At 40.4% G+C, this 18,351-nt stretch overlaps 1 long non-coding RNA gene across 2 annotated transcripts; it reads left to right on the top strand.

The window, feature by feature from the left end:
- Positions 1-138: 138 nt before the first annotated feature.
- Positions 139-13,815, top strand: LOC109404065 (uncharacterized). 2 transcript variants are annotated; one of them, XR_009996774.1, is made up of 10 exons: positions 139-1,138; positions 1,206-1,324; positions 2,018-2,141; positions 2,212-2,793; positions 2,856-3,493; positions 3,557-6,169; positions 6,235-6,754; positions 6,818-7,923; positions 7,986-8,154; positions 8,218-13,815. It is a non-coding gene; the product is annotated as an uncharacterized LOC109404065 (long non-coding RNA). The 2 variants fall into 2 exon arrangements; XR_009996773.1 differs by having other exon boundaries at positions 7,986-13,815.
- Positions 13,816-18,351: the final 4,536 nt, after the last annotated feature.

An 18,351-nucleotide genomic window follows, 5' to 3' on the forward strand; every position in this document is an offset into this window, starting at 1 on the left:
ATAATTTGCAGAACATTGAAATTCTATTACCATTCCATTACCATGTCTCCAGCATCTCAAATTCCTCGTGACACATTTTCCATCATAGTCTGATTTTATTACATATCAGTTACTACTATTCAATAGGTGATTATAAAATCCACATTAATTTTCAACATTTGCTACCCGTTCTAGTACCACTCAAACATCACATGGCCGCCAAGCTCGGTTATACCCAGCGTGGGAAGACGCTGCTGCTGTACAACGGATTCGCCTACGTCAAGGACCGCGAAGCCATCAAAAGCTGCCACTGGAAATGTTCACTGTACGGGAAGCTGAAGTGCCGTGCCAGGGCCGTCACCAAAACTTCAGTCGATGGCCAGTTGATGATGAAAATCACCAAGTCGACCCATTCCCACGGTCAAGATGCGTACAAATTTGACCTTTCCACAGTTAATAAACCTTTATGAGGATGTTGATCTGTTGCGTTTTTCTTCAAAAGTGTAGAATAACACCGTGATCACAAAACTAACCCTATTTTCTGTACATTCGTAGGTCTTTCTGGTGGGGCCTACTTTGGGAAAACCGCACAGGGCTGTCTTATGTTGTGGTATGGAAACTACGGGTATTTCCGCGAGAAGCAGAAGCACAACACTACCAACTGGAAATGTGCCTGCTACAACAAATATCGCTGCAAGGCGCGGGCTGTGACGAAGGAAATCGGCGGAGAGTACTACTTCCGGATAACCTGTGATGAACATACCCATCCTCCGTATTCAAGCGGCTATTGGCGAGCCAAACGGAGAAACGAAGTGGCCCCGTTGACGTCGGTGGTGCACTGTAGTGGAAGGTGGTGATGGAAAAACGGGGTACTAGATTACGCGTATCGGAACAATAAGTGTGATAATTAGGTATTATTTAGACTGTCTATGCATTTTAATAAATAATGAGTAGTGCATTTGTATTCACTTATAAACAAGTTGATCTAGTACTACGACCTGATCGCCAAATGACTAATAATTTCCACACTTTCAGACGTTTCGTACATACTGAACAAACGAGGAGCAACTCAGCTATGCATCAATGGGTATCCCTTCATCCGTTCGAAAACAACCGAGGACTACCAGTATTGGACGTGCAGAGAGTACAAAGTTCTACGGTAACTGAGTAACGCCTCTTCTTTAAAACTATGCAAAAACGTACTAACGACATTCATTCATTTTCAGCTGCACGGCTCGGGCCGTTTCGGGTCGTCGAGAACGGAGGGGCGATCCTACCGTCAAGCTACGGGGTGTTCATAACCACGTCGTTTTGATGCGCCGTGATGCGGAAGAAAGTGCAAAAGGTATTGGATGGTCAGCTTCCCTACAGATGGGGGATTTGAGGGTTCAGTGATGGCGGTTTAAATTGGTTATGGATTTAAGACGGAGGCTGCACATGGAGCGAAGTCATGCTTCAAATTTCTCCCCAGATTTCTGAGTTGACCCCGTAGGGTTTTTTTTGAAGAGATACTGGCAAATTGCTTGGAAATGTGTTTTTGATTAAATTCTGGAATTTCTTGTAATTCGTTGAAAACTAATGTTCTAGTAAGGACTTTTGCGATTTACTAGGATAAGATTTCTGATAAAATCCTGGAGGGATTCTTCAAGAGTTCCTCATTCTTGTAAGATCATTAAAAAGTGTTTCATCTCGAAATCTTTTGAAATTTCTGGCAGGATTTTTAACATATTTCATTTAAATCCTTGTCAGTTTCCCTATAAGACCCATGGTGAACATATAGAAATGTTTTTTTTTTAAGGTATTCCTCGTAAAACATCTGGACCGTTTTTTATAAGATACTCTTGGGAGTTTCTTCATAGATTGATACCATGGTATATATGCTAACTTTTGTTTGATCAGACATTTTATTGAATCAATATTTTATTGAATCTGTAACAAATATGAGAAAAAAATGTAATATTATTCATATTTGGTTTGTGCCGTAGCTGATCTAGTACATCAGCTTAATTAACCAGATTATGTTTTCTTATACCTTCAGATATTTCGTTTACCCTTAATAAACGAGGGGCGACTCAATTATGTGTCAATGGATACCCCTACATCCGCTCCAAAACGACCGAGGAATTCCAGTATTGGTCCTGCAGCCAGTACAAAGTTTTACGGTGAGCACCATTCATTATTTTCCATGAAATTCAGATCAATTACAACTGATTTCTTCGTAACCTGTCGCAGCTGTCCGGCGCGAGCCATTTCCAGCCGCAGAAGGCAGGGCAATACGCCCACGATCAAGCTTCGGGGCACCCACAGTCACGGGATCATTTTGGAGCGCCGCAAACCAGGAGAAAGTGCCAAATTGCTGAAACTGAACGCCATGGAACGCCGGGAGATGGAAGTGTTGCCAAATGAGCGGAAACGCTTGCCACCGGGAGCAGCACCACCGGTGGAATGTGTACTGGAAGGCGATAATCCGTCCTCGCCGAAGTAAATTCGAATGGATGAATTGTTTGTTGAGCCATTCTAGTACTGCAGCATGATAGCGTCGTATGTAGGCGGATGTCGAGATAGAATTTTGAATAATTTCTTTGTTTAACAAACTCGAAATCTTGTAACACTTCTATGTTACTTATTTAATCAAATTGATCTAGTACTGCAGTTCTTTTAATTTGATGTAATTGCTGTTCCAATTACAGATATTTCATTCGTGATTAGCAAACGTGGCCATACTCAATTATGCGTCGATGGTTACTTGTACACTCGCGCCAAAACAACCGAAGAATTGCAATTTTGGACATGTAATCAGCACAGGGTTCTAGGGTAAGTTAATTCAGTTTTCTCCTCTAAGTATGAATTAACTATAATTTCCCTAAACCACGCAGTTGTACGGCACGGGCAACGTCTGGCCGCGGTAAGAAAGATGACCGACCGGTCATGAAACTACGTGGCTTTCATAATCACAAGATTATCCTGGAACGTCGGAAGGCCGGTGAAGGCGCCAAGCTGCGAGAACAGTTCGCTCGCAAGCGTGAGGAGGAAGTGTTGCCAAGAAAGAAGAAGCGACTACAACCGCTACCGTTGGAGTGTGTTCTGGATATGGACAGCAAAGAAAAGTCCACTATCGGAAAGCGGGAAAACAATTGAAAATGTATTTTCATAAATTGGTTTGAGCACAAATACTGTGATGAGGGTTAAGGTTACAAGGTCTCAGATTTTCAGTACTTCAGTTTGGAAGCACCAAATGTAAGCTGGAATAGATGGAAGTTTGCATAATGTAAATGTTGAATAAAATACTTGATTAAATCCCAATCAATTTCTAATTTATCTGTTTTGACAAATTAATCTAGTACTGCAGCTCTATCATTCAACTGATTGTTATTATTGTTCAATTTGCAGATATATCATTCGTAATTAGCAAACGCGGTAAAACTCAATTATGCGTAGATGGCTATTTGTACACTCGGGCGAAGACAACTGAAGAATTACAATTTTGGACGTGCAATCAGGATAGGGTACTTGGGTAAGTTATCATAGTTTTCGTCTCACTGGAAGAAATTTACCACATTTTTCCTAAATTCTGTAGATGTACGGCACGGGCAACCACCGGTCGCGTTAAGAAGGGTGATCGGCCGTCCATCAAACTGCGCGGCTTTCACAGCCACAAGATTATTCTGGAACGTCGAAAGGCCGGTGAGTGTGCCAAGCTACGAGAGCAGTGTGTCCGCGAACGAGGGGAGGAAGTGCTGCCAAAGAAGAAGAAACGACTGCCTCCGCTGCCGCTGGAGTGTGTTCTGGTTACGGACAGCAAGGAAAAGTCTGGCGTAGTGAAAAAGGATAACCATTAAAAACGTATTTTTAGATGATATGTAACAAAATGGGAATATTCTGTGATGAGGGGCAAGGTTGCCAAGAAAGCAATGTTAAAATCATATGTTTCACTTTTATGAAGAAAAGTCTCAGATTTGAGCTATTTCCCAAAATTAAGACAAGGCGGATTTTTCTTAACTTAACGGTATGGTTTTAGTTGATCACGTGTGCATTTTTATCATATCGGCACCAACATTTCAAAAGGGCGTAACTGCATTTACAACCAATGCCTTCTCACAAAGCTGTGGAGCGTATCCCATCCCTCTCGAGCAATCCACTAGCACAAATAGAAAGATAAAATCCTCCTCTTTCGATTAATGGATGTGAATTGCGTGAGATGAATGAAATACGACCCACAGCTCTGTGAGAAGGCATTGGTTGCAAAAGCAGTTACGCCCTTTTGAAATGTTGGTGCCGATATAGAAACGATGTGTTTGTCAAATAAGTCCATCGCAATTCGAAGTCTTCATTTATATAATTAAATATGAACACAATGTTAAGAGAATGCAAATTTATTTTACAGATGCCGTAGTCCAGTACATCAATGGTAAAAAGGGAACGTTTCCTCGGTTGAAAATCGGCGGACATTATTTTACGAGAAGGCGTATCTGCAAGACCAGCACCCGGTGGTATTGTGTCAAGGAACCGGCCCTGAAGTGTAACGTACGAATCACAACCGATGCATTCGGAACGATAAGACGGATAAACAATGTACACAATCATCCAAAAATGGTAGATACATCCAAAGGACGACTGCTGACTACGTTTTTTGCGGAGAAATCTATTCAGAAGTACGAGATGGATCTTAGAAACTGACGCCACGTTTATTTCAAGAGCAAATATAGGAATTGCTGCTGAACCTACAGGTCCTGCAACTCCATTGGTTTCTAAGTGATGATTGGAACAGTAAACTTAGGCATACGTGAAGTTTGAATTGAAATTGATCTCATTACCAACAATCCCCCAAAACTCCATGGGGAACAGTCGAGTTCAACAAATTACAAATCGTCAGATTTGTTCCTATTACTTTTGAGTATCATCTATTAATAAATAATAATTAAACATACGCACGATATTTGATTTGTAATAATAAACAATCTTACCAATCTATTGAATTATCAAAAAGAACGATTCCGATGAAACTCAAGGGTTAACATTATCTCAGATTTTGAATTTTGAACCCTCAACTTATTATGAAATTTTAAGAGATGACACGTTTTTAAATAGTTTCCGGAAAGCATGTCCAGCGTTATTAGAAAAACTTCAGAAGGCTACCAAATGACATTCATCAGTAACACAGAAGCAGAATCTCACCAACGAAATAACTCTTATTTTACAGGTAACGCAGTCAATGCCATGCGATACATTTGTACCGATAAGGGAGCCCAACAATTGGAATACGACGGATATCACTTCTGCAAACGAAGGACAAAGAAGCACTGCATCCGTTGGTATTGCACTATGTGGCGTAGGCTGAAATGCACGGCACGGGTTACAACAATCACTTCTAATGGAGCTGTATCGCAGTTTTGTGATGATCACAACCATCCACCGACGGCGGAGTGTCCTAAAATAAGCCACAAGCGCAAGCGCAAATCTTAGTACTTCTATCACGATTGCCATCTGATTTACAATATGCTCGAAACAGGATCGTTGAATCCGAAACTACAGGTTGAGGATTCTTGATTGTGATGTGTATTAGCTACATATATTGACGCCATATTTTTTTAAATATAAGATCTTCAATACCATAAAGAATGAGGTCCTAATACTACTTTACAACCTTGATAAAAGTAGGAATGATACAAAAATCTAGTCTGAAAGAAAAATATTAAGCAATACGTTTCAATTGTTTCGGATTACAATTAATTCTTGCTGCTTTTTTGTGTTCGATGAAAACACCTCATTCTGTATTTTGTAGTCAGTACTCGAAAATAAACAAAAATAAATTTGGCAACTCTGAAAATATACTGCCAGAAAAATGTCACGGTATATCTTTAGAAAATTTGCCAGGCTTGTTCCATACTTCTCAACACAAAATTGAGATTTTTAGGTGTCATTATGAATGAATTTTCTTGATGAAAAATAATTTTCAGGGATGCCAGAATTTCTGATTTTTGTCGAAGGTGGCACGAAACAAAATGTAACTTCCTATTTTGAACGTAGATTGGGTTTATTTATCTAACGATCCCAATGTTTTTTTAGACATTTCATTCGTCATGAGCTGCCGGGGAAAAACTCAACTTAGCGTAAACGGTCACCTCTACACTTGTGACAAGACAACCGATGACGCCATGTACTGGTGTTGCAATCAGCGCCGTGTTCTTGGGTAAAAACTTCAGAACTGTCCAAAGTAACATTACTACTTCTATTGATATTTTCCTATCGTTCTAGCTGTACAGCTCGTGCTAATACCGGACGTAGAAAGCAGGGAGAACCGCCAAGTATTAAACTGCGCGGCTTTCACAATCACGGAATCATCGCAGAACGACGCCGACCCGGAGAATATGCCAGGCTGAAGGAGCAGTACGACCGTGAACGGAAAGTGTTGCCAGACGTGGAGCCTCGTCGCCCTGCCCGTTCCAGATCGAAAAAGAAGCAAAACTGAATCAATTTACTGTGTGTTATCTTGATATTCTAGTACTACTAGTTGTGACCGTGACTATGTTTCAAGATGACCAGGTCACTAATACATGTACACTGACAAATTTTGTGATTCTTTTCTTGTGATGCGCGCCATATATCAACCAAACCAGAATATTATCTAATGAGGTATCATAAACTTTGCAGATATTTCATTCGTCATAAGTGCACGTGGTAAAACTCAGCTGAACGTTAACGGATACCTTTACACGCGTGGCAAACTACACGGCGACTTTCAGTACTGGTCATGTAATCAGTACAGGGTTTTAAGGTAAGAATCATCCATAGTTAAGCTTACATAGCAAAATTTCCACCATTCCATCTTCATCCCCAGTTGCACAGCTCGTGCTTCGACGGTTCGCTGCAAACGGGGCGAGAAACCAACCATAAAACTTCGTGGTTTCCACAACCATCCGCTTATAGTGGAACGACGTCGGCCGGGAGAGTGTGCACGGTTGAAAGAGCTGTACGCTCCTCCTCCGAGGCAAGTGTTGCCAGACAGGAGGAAATGTCAGCAGCTCCCCAAGCAGTAGGTGCCACTGCCACCGATCGAGCAATGCTTTGTAAAGGAAGAGAAATAACGAACGCGTTGTCGGGGATAAGAATGAAGGCTGTCGTAGGATTAGTGTAATGATTGCTCTAGTACTGCATGTGAAGCAGTCTGACATTGGGCATAACATTTGAATTACTGAAACACAAACTATCATTCACGAAAGCTCTCAGAATTCTACGGATTGTTATAATGTAGCAGTTAAAAACAAGATTCCACAATTAAGCTTTGAAATTCTCCAATTGGAGTTTCAGTTATCCTAGTGAACAATACTTTGGAATGCAGTAACAGGCAATCACGCTTTCATTGTGTATTAAGTGTTAAAAGAACATTCAGTTAATGAGAGGGTGGTCAAGGACTACTGGGTACGTAGAGGCCACAAAAAAGTTTTGAAATAAAACAGCAAAACAATTGTGAAGTTGATATGTTAGTGAAGAGCATGTAATATAGTCTATGGAATAGAGCCACCAACCTACATAAGTCTGCCGAACAATAATTCACTATAATATCCCTTCTTCATTGACAGTTGTTCTAGGATGCAGTCAATGTCTCTTTGAGGGTTTGACCAATATTTAGAGAATGATCTTCAACTTCTCCAAACCTCCTTCAAAATTTCAGAAACCATGGCACACCGAGCATCGCAACTCAAGATCACCCTGCGTCAACTGAAACGGGATCAGAACCGCCGACGATCGCCAACTCGTTCGGAAAGGATCCGCCAGGTGCAGTGGCTGATCCGACAGCTGGATAGTCAATTCCGCCAGATGTCCGATCAAGACTTGAAAAAGCCCGTAAGAGTTAACGGTTTCACGTTTCCCCTGTCCTGCGAGGAGAACATCGAGCGGCTTGAACTTATGGTACAGCGGAATCCCAGCATTCGCGAGCAGTTTGTATGTGTCCTCTTTGCAGAATCGAGGGAAGTGAAGTACTAGAATGTTTACGTCTTTTCTAGGTTAACTATCTGTGCAAGCGGAAATCATTTAGCGATACGGTCGAGGAATGTTTTGGAAACTTCTTCACCGATGAGGCCATTTTGCGGTACAACTGGAAAGGACTCGATCGTGATCAGTGCCCCCGGAAGGCCATGATGAATTACAGCATCTTCACGGATTGTATGGTCGGTATGTGTGAGATGTGGTTTCTTTCAGAGTACAACGATATTCTAACAAGCTTTTTTGCCCTAGATGCTTGGAGTTCTCACGGAGTGTCAATGGAAAAGATTCAACGCAGGATTGGACGCAGGCGGTACTCGAGCCAATGTGCCAGGAAAAAGAGATTTTTAGAAAGGTTGTTTGATTTGGAATGATTAACTAAGTCCGAAAGAAGTCCAGAAAGTACCCAAGTCAGAAAACAAACAAAAATACTGTTTTTTTATAATCTAGTACCTCATTCCGACGACATATTTGGTATATCCAATAGAATCTCAATTTAAAACTGGTGCTTTCGTGAAGAAACTCTTGTTCTCTGAAATGGAGTCATGATGAAAGAAAAAGTAAAACCGTTCTTTAACAATTAGGAAAAACCCGAATTAATCCACCTAGCGGTGATGGCGCCTTTCTCGTGCCTTGGAAACCCCATTTCAATAAAACTAAAGCGAAATGTTGATGTAAATCGCATTTTCATACAATTAACAGAAATCCATTTCATGATATCAGAAATCATATCGTTAATCTGTCTTTTAATGTTTGAGCCTCAAACTTAAGAAAAGACGCTATCTTGAATATGAAGCCGCCATTTAGGATTTAAGTTTGCCATCTTGGATGTTCTGGTCGCCATTTTTGGCGTCCAGGCATCTTCCCTACGAAAAATATACTTCATTAAACAGCCACCATCTTGAATTTAGAGCCGCCATCTTGGATTTTGGACCACCATCTTGGATATTCTAGTTGCCATTTTTGGAATCCAGACATCATCCCCATACCAAATATACCAGTAATAATTTCAGGCCCTAAAACTCCATTAAACAACCGCGATATTGAATTCGGAGCCGCCATCTTAAATTTTAGATCGCCATCTTGGATATCCTGATCGCCTTTTTGGACTCTGAAAGTCTTCCTCATACCAAATATACCAATATTGCATGGTTTTAGAGCCTAAAACTTCTTTAAAAAGACGCCATCTTGAATTTGAAGCCACCATCTTGGATTTCAGACCGCCATCTTGGATATTCTAGTCGCCATTTTAGGAGTCCAGACATATTCCTCATATCAAATACATATTCCCATATAGCGTGCTTTAAGAGCCTAAATCTCTATTAAACAGCCGACACCGTAGAGCTTCTGGTCTTCAGTGTTGATTTCCGCACAAAACTCGTCAACCATGCTAAAGGTTACAAAAATCGCCGCAGTTTGATTTATCGCATGATGAGGCTAGTTCAGTTTTATATACGGCCAGTTCTACCGGTGCTGGTCCGGATCACTGAAATGGCCATAACTCCGGAACGCCTTGGCTGATCTGGACCATTTTTGATAGCAAACAATTCCGGTTCGATTCAGGCTATAATCCGAAAAATCGGCCAATGGGAAGTGCCTTAAAAGCGAGTGAACTTTTTTTGCGCACATACATACATGCATACACACATACAGACATAATCTCAATTCGTTGAAATTAGTTGATGGATATATGCGACTTGATACACAGAGCCTTTTTTCGAAAAATCGTTTTTTGAGTGAACATATAGTTTTTTAGTACACTAAGTGTACGATAAAGGCAAAACACTGCTTTAGAGCAAAGTCAAAAACATGTAAAGTTCAATTACTAGGTAACGGTTGAGATTTGACCATATACGTAAAACATTTTTTCACCAGTCTGTTTGCTTGGTTATCAAAAAATCCTAGCTTTGCTGTGTCGCATACAGAGGCTCAGTTCAATTTTATATTTAGCCGCTTTCGGAGGGACACCCGGAACTGGTTACGGCACTACCGGCTGTCCGTAATGTGGTCCTAATCTATTTCTTTGATAACCAGTCATCAGGTTATCAGAAAATCCGTTATTTGTTGTATCGCATGCATGGGTTTGGTGCTCTTTTATATTTGGTCACATCCGTCGGGACCCCCGGAACCGGTTCCGGACAACTACCGGTTCAAATATGGTCTGATACTGTTTTCCTGCTAACCGTTCACCAGGTTATCGAAAATGCCGCTGTTGATGTGTCGCATCCGCATGCATGGGTTTGGTTCACTTTTATATTTGGCCACTTTCGGTGGGACATCCGGAACCGGTTCTGGAACACTACCGGTTCAGATATGGTCTGATACTGTTTTTCTGCTTACCGCTCATAAGATTATCGAAAATGCCGCTATTTGATGTGTCGCATGCATCGGTTTGGTACTCGTTTATATTTGGCCACTTCCGGCGGAACATCCGGAACCGGTTCCGGAACACTATCGGTTCAGATATGGCCTGATACTGTTTTCCTGCTTACCGTTCATCAGGATATCGAAAATGCCACTGTTTGATGTGTCGCTTGGGTTTGGTACTCTTTTATATTTGGCCACTTCCGGTGGGACATCCGGAACCGGTTCCGGAACACTACCGGTTCAGATGTGGTCTGATACTGTTTTCCTGCTAACCGTTCAGCAGATTATCGAAAAAGCCGCTGTTTGATGTGTCGCATGCATGAGTTATGTTTAATTTGATATTTGGCCACTTCCGGCGGGACATCCAGAACCGGTTCTGGAACACTACCGGTTCAGTTATAGTATGAGAGTATTTTCCTGCTTACCGTTCATCAGATTATCGAAAATGCCGTGGTTTGATGGGTCGCATGCATGGGTTTGGTGCATTTTCATGTCTGGCCCCTTCCAGGGGTACCGATCCGGAACACCTAAATGGCCATAACTCCGGAACGGCTGGATCGATCCGAACCATTTTCAATAGGAAACAATGGGACCAGATTCCGCGTCGAATGAGCCGTCGGTCGTTAAAATCGGTTGATATTTACTATCTAAAAGTGAGGTGACCTTTTTTTGTACACATACACACACACATACATACACACACACACACATACACACACACAGACATCATCCCAACTCGTCGAGCTGAGTCGATTGGTATATGAAACTTGCCCCTCCGGGGGCTCTATCAAAATTTCATTTTCGGAGTGAACATATAGCCTTTCGGTACACCTTGGTGTACGAGAAAGGCAAAAAGAAATATTAAAAATAAGGTCGCTCAAATTGTTTCAAATTATTATTTCTTTTATTCCAGACACGGTAACGCAAGTCCAACCTACAACACTGCCCATCGTAGGGCAGTGGTACGAAACCAATTTAACGTTCACCAAAGGTCACCGAAGAAAGCTGTTACTGGATCTACAGGGCTACACACTGGGTCCGAAGAGAATTGACAATCGTGTAACTTGGTGGCAATGCTCAAAGAGATACTGCCAGGCACGAGCCGCTACCTACGATGATAAGTACATCAGATTTGGAGAGTTATATCACAATCATCCGATAAAAACGGCACCCAAAGAATGGATGCCTCTAGTGCCTGCTGATCTATCTTTTCTAGGTTCAAAAAACAAAAAACCATATTGTACAAACAAAAATTTCAAAACACGTGCCGCTATTAATAATGAAAGGAATATCAAATTTAAAGAACTATGCAACGTTGTCGACTCATCTGTTTCCTTTTGATTTGTCTGTTTTCTAAAATTTAGTTCTAGTATAACATTTCGTTCATTTCATCTGAGTTAGCATTGAATTGGCTGAGAAAATATAAAGGGTTTCTTCACAATCTAGTACATAATTTCTATAACATATTTGGAGTATTTGACAGAATCTCAATATCTACCTTGTTCTTTCATAATAATGCTCTGAGACAATACATTCTCTAAACAATCTTGAAAATCGCCTTGTGTAATAAACTCACCACAGTTATAATAAAGCCATTCTTGTGTTTTTTTTTTTATTCTAGCCATACCAATTCAAGTCCGGCCTACAATGTTGCCCATCGTAGGGCAGTGGTACGAAACCAATTTTACGTTCACCAAAAGTCGCCGAGACAAGCTGTTACTGGATCTACAGGGCTACACACTGAGACAGATAAGAATTGGTAAACGAATTACATGGTGGTACTGCTCAAAGAAAACCTGCCCGGCACGTGCCGCTACCTTCGGTGATAGGTACATCAGTTTCGGAGAGTTATATCACAATCATCCAATAAAAAGTGGTTCTACAGCGTGGATTCCTCTAGTACCTACTGATTTATCTTTTCTACCAAGTTCAAAAGATATGGTCAAAAAATGGAAAAAGAAGAAAAATCCAATTAGGTGCTTGGCAAGTCCAAAGGAAATCAAATATGCACACAATTAATAAGAATACACAGACTATATAGGGAAGCATTTAGCCACCAAACGTGGTGGTTTTGAAAAAACTTCAAAGCTTGACTATTGATTGATCTCCTTGATTTGGCAGTTAAAAAAAACAGTTCCACTTTCTTTTCCATAGTATCATCACTGAGAAAATAAAAAAAAAAAACATTCTAACAACTCATGTTAAAAAATATTTGGTATCTCTGACCTTTATAATGTGATTCTAGAGACTATACACTAGACGTTCTCTGAGTTTTGAGGAAAGACGTACTAGAATGGGTTCTGCTTTTAGTTAAAATTTTCTGTGCAAGTGAAAATAAAAACTGAATTTTGCCGAAATCGGTCAAGAAGGGAGTATTTAACATGAAGTCATTTGTATTGCTGAAAATTACATATTACTTTTGTTTTATGTTAGATGTGTATTTTTATTTAATACTTTTCAAATCAGGTTGTTTTTGTTTATCAATTCCAGGCATAAAAGCTTCATTACGGTCAACGACAAAGCCTATCGTAGGGCAGTGGTACGAAACCGTTTTGACATTTTCCACGAGTCTTAAAGGCAACCAGGTGCTCGATATACACGGATACAGACTCTGTAAGAAAAACACAACCAAACAGCTTACTTGGTGGTATTGTATACGCAAACACTGCAAGGCACGTTCCGTCACAATCGGTGAAACGTACATAAAATTTGGCAAGCTGAAGCATGACCATCCCATAAGTGAAAGTTCCAAATCTTGGATTCCTTTGATTCCGATTGACTTATCCAGCGTACCAAATGCAACGGATATTGCCAAGGTGAGGAAGAAGGCTTCGTAACATCGTTAGGTTTTTGGCTGACTATTTGATTATAATCTAGTTTTAGTACATCATTTTGCTAACAGTGTTGTGTTCACCAATAGAGAGATAACGGAAAACACATCAAACATAGATTCTATGCCGTTCAATTCAACGTTATTGACTGAGAAAACAATATGTTAATGATCTAGTACCTCATTTCAACAAAGAAATCTGGTATATCTGACAGAATCTTAAAATTGAAGATTAGCAGGGTGATGAAAACATAACTGGATTAGGATTTTGGCCGACTATCATCATTGAATTGGAAGATTGAATAAAGAGATGTCAATTTCTCATAAAGTAGTTCTTGTATATCATTTCGATGACACAGTGCCATTTCAGCCAAATGCAGGCTTCACATGTCTATATATCTGCGTAGTGTTCCTTCCTCTACGTAAAGTACTTGAGCTCGACCATTTCTGCATAATTCACTTTCCACAAACTGCGTTCTTCCTTCGGAATGGAGCTAAAGCCGTGAAACATTTCTGAAATGAACTAACCCAGAGAAAATGGTTAGAGTGGTGAATAGTTCATCACAGCTTGAATCATATTCATGATTCCATAGATTCGCGCTCCGCAAGTTAGAACTGTTTGCCAAACAGTAGAGGCATATCTCCCGAATGGCAGAGTAGTGTACCATAAATGATGAGCGTACCTTCTTCAGCCATTGCATCTTTGATGCATCTTGGGACAGTGATGCCAAATTTGAAACAAGTGTAGCTTAATTGTGACCGCAGATGATTAATACAAAACAAGCTATATGTTGTATAATTACCATAATGATTACTTCAATTAGAGAACAGAAATAAATATAAATAGTAATAAGCTTGTATCTGATAGTAAATAAGAATACATCTTTCTCTGAGACATCATCAGTCACCCATGATGATGATGACGAGATCGCCGTGCTGTGCATCTGGCAACCAGTTTGACAGGTAAACAAAAACGGAAAATACCTGTTTTTGTTGTGGTTTGCACCGGGCGATTGATTCAAAGCAAAGAAAAAGTGAAAATGTTTGGTTTTGTTAAAATAAAAAAATGAGTGCAATAGTGAATAACAGTGTGAAAAAGAGATCTCATGTTGATAACTAATACGCGATCGTTTCAGTGAATAAAAACAAAGTGGTGATATGTGAATCCGGGTTGTGATTGATATGTTGTGCTTTGTTTTGAATTACCAAGCAGTAGTGAGAAGATGTATCAACATTTTATCATTATTAACCGGGATATCGTTTTGTCACTTCTCAGCCATGAATGCTAGAAACTTTCACCTATCCCGAGATTTTGTCGACCTTTTAACCCAGGTTTGCTTATCGTAATGAGTCTACATTTGAATGTACTTTCAGTTGTGATGATTCAGGAACCGTCTAACTATGATCCAAATGTCAAGCATTACCGCTTTCAGGATGCTTTTCAGTACTTTTAGTTTCCATTTCAGCTCGTTCGTTTCAGATATTCGGAAAGATTATGGGACAACCCCGTCGCCAAAAGAACAACCGGAATCATAGAGACATCCTCCAGATTCCATATTTGCTTCAACTCCTCCGCTAGGTAGTGGTACTTCGTGATTTTTCCGAAGAAAATTGATTGGACATTAAGATGTAGCGGTACAGCGATGTCGATGAGAGTTACCCGAATCCTTTCGTCGTAAACCACAATGTCGGGCTGGTACTTGTCGACCAAGTTGTGCTTCATAGCATTAACTGTTGGTGCACAAGGAGGCATTTGGCACCTCTTTCATACCGCTCTTTCTTGTGTTTGTCAAGAAGAATAAAAAGAAAATCGGGTTAAGTACGGTTCCTTTGAATTCCACTAAGAATTTGCATCCTTTGACAGATACGTATTTCGACCTCAACTGTAAGGTCGTCTTCAGTGTCTTGTACTTGACTCGAGTCAAGTACAAGACACTGAAGACGACCTTACAGTTGAGGTCGAAATACGTATCTGTCAAAGGATGCAAATTCTTAGTGGAATTCAAAGGAACCGTACTTAACCCGATTTTCTTTTTATTTACAGATATTCCCCTAACAAGCCCAGGTTAATCATCATCAAGAAGAATAAGTCAGATAAAAGGAAAAGCTACTTACTTTAGTGGTTGCTGAAAAGAGCCCTCCTCGTTTCAACCACTCGTTCGACGTGGCCTTATCGATGTGCTCGAGTTTCAGTTTATGGGGATGCGTCCCATGTAATTCCTAGTTCCACGTTATGATCATCTCGTCAACGGTCTCGATGTCGCAGTTCAACTGATAATCTTCCTGCGCCAGATGCAGGGCATTGTAACCGTGGTCAGCTTCACATACACTCAGGCAAATAAACCTAAGATTATTATAAGGTCTAACTTATGAAATGGCCTTTAAACAATTCATAACGACTAGATTGAATTTCATAAGGTCGGTTTATGACGCAGAACCGACTCACTGTTTGCCTTTTATACACATTTAGCAAGACGATATTCTCAAGCATCGATACCCGCATGGGTTGGGCACGAGCTCAGGGATCTCGATGTTCATGGATCGATTTCAGTCTGCATCGTTTTACGATTTCTCTGCTTCTTTCATAATTTTATCTTATGCAATTAGGTCATAATAAGCATGTTCAATTTTCATAAGGTATTCTTATGGCATCCATACTTTACAGTTATGGCTAAATTTAGTAAGGTATTTTGATGAATTTCGGTAGTTTACTACGCTGAGTGTACAGTGCAGTACATTTCGAGATGGCTTCCTATGAAATATACTCGCAGCTGCTGAATCTCGAAGACATAGTGCCTGGATATCGGTGACGCCTTTTCATCCTACTAACGCCTCGAGGTGATAAAGTCCTTTCGAAAAATCATTCAAATGGCCTTGGAAGCCTTAAAAGAGAAGATGACATTTTTACTGTTGCTTCTTCTGATGAGAACTCACTTCCCATAGGTCGATTCCTTTTTTTTTTTTTTTTTTATTCTTATTCAGGCCGATGCAAATATTATTTTTCTTTTATGTCCGAGACCTCTCACCGGGTACGAGGGGGGGACAAAAAATAATAAGGAACAAACGAAAAAAAAACTATTGAAAAATCAAAAATTATACTCACTATTGAAAAAATATTTTTCAACTATTGAAAAATTGTTGCTTAAACAAGTTTTTCTATTGAAAATAGAGTCCTGGGCCGCCATGTTTTTTTTTCGCCCCTTCATTATTTTGGGATATTTGAAGGGGGGGGGGAGGACATAAACCAAATTAAATATTTGCATCGGCCTCACTTAACCTAATTTACAGCTCTTTTGTCCACTGGGGCACTACGTGAGCGATTCCAATTGGACGCTGCACTTTGTACAACGCCTACATGTATTCTATTCTAATTTAACTATATCGAACTGGTGCCTTGTACTGCTTCAACTTTTCTACCCTGTCCACGGTAGAATGATGAGCACGATGATGCTGATATGTTTGGCTGCTGTTCCTTTTCCAGTCCGATTGGGGGGTCCATTATGAGTTGCGGTTTGCCGATATCCAAATTCCGGGTCCGTTGGAGCTATATGCTCCGAAGAGGGTCAGGTGCCAGCTGCTCTCGGGGGGAAGAGCAACTGACGAAAAACTGCAAGTGCCGGGGCTGGGTTCGAACCCATGACCATCCGCTTATGAAGCGAACGTGTGGACCACTGCGCCACGGGCCCCGACAGGTCGATTCCTTATTCGAATGTACAACAGGACTCAGATAAAGCGAAACATGTATGCCTATCAAAAAGCTTGATAAATCATAACACCGTTGAGGGTGGAATGGGCTTTGAGATCTTATCAACTTTTCAAATTTACCGGGAAAGATGGAAATTTTTCAGCCTTACTTCAACAGGGAAATGAGACGATTTGTTCACTCTCAACCGAAATGTTCAGTGTCAGTATTACTTTTACTCACATACCTAAAGGGGTGGCTACGAACCTTGTTGTTTTAATCCTAAAAGCTGGCAAACGGAACCAAACCACTCCAAAAGCCTTCAGACCCATAAGCCTTTCTTGTGTTCTGTTAGCAGTGTTGGGAATACTCACTTGCAAGAGTGATACTCACTTGCTTCTATCTCAGTCCTGAAGCATGCTATCAAAAAACGATGTTTGAAGGGCTTTTAGATTGTAGTTTAATCTAAAAGTCAAGGTCGCAGATACATACCAAAGTTGTGAGAAAGCTGTGAGTACGAGGTGAGTAATATTCGTGTAATTTATACTCATCTTGTGCTCACAGCTCTCTCACGGTTTTGGTATGCGTCTGCGTCCTTAACTTTATTCGGCAAACTTTTAGATCTAACTACAATCTAAAAGCCCTTCAAACACCATTTTTTGATAGCTTGCTTCAGGACTGAGACAGAAGCTCTTTGCAAGTGAATATTCCCAACACTGTCTGTTAGAGACCATGGAAAAAAATATGGATGACTTTATCAAGTCAACAAGTTTAGTAGAAATGCCTTTTTGCAAATTTCAATCTGCTTATCAATCGGGTTAATCTACGATAACGGCGCTACAGTCCTTAGTGAGCAAAGTTAAGAAATCGCTTCAAGCCAAGGAATTCCTTAGAATTCCTACGTAGCCGTGGATGCTTTTCTCGACATTGAGGGAACATTCGACAATGCATCCTACAGCTCCATGTGTTCAGCGATGGAAGCAAGGGGCTTGGATAAACGATTAATTGAATGGATAATATCTGTGCTTGAAAATCGAGAAATTTCTACTGAGCTCGGAGGTGTGCAACTATCTGTTTTCAAGGAGGAGTACTATCGCCTTTAGTGGAAGAACTCCTTAAAAAGCTTTTAAGTCAAGGTTTCAAGGTGATACAATACGCAGATGATTTGGCCATTTTGGTACGTGGGAATTACGATGCTACGATTTCAAATCGGCTTGCTTAATGTTACTTTCAAATGGTGTAGGAAAGAGGAATTCAGCGTAAACTTCTCTGAAACTGTTATCGTTCCTTTTACCAGTAGAAATTACATCTTACTTAGCCTTCTTTGGATGGAGTCCAAATTCAGTTCTCGGAGGAAGCTTAACATCTTGGTATAACTTTGGACAAAAATTTGAACTGGAACTCTCATTTAAACAAGGTAATAACTAAGGGTACAAATGCCCTTTGGGTCTGCAATAAAGTTTATGGAAAAACCTGATGCTACGACCAATCCTGACAAACTGGATCT

Source organism: Aedes albopictus, chromosome 1, assembly GCF_035046485.1.
Source record: "Aedes albopictus strain Foshan chromosome 1, AalbF5, whole genome shotgun sequence".
Classification (NCBI taxonomy): domain Eukaryota; kingdom Metazoa; phylum Arthropoda; class Insecta; order Diptera; family Culicidae; genus Aedes; species Aedes albopictus.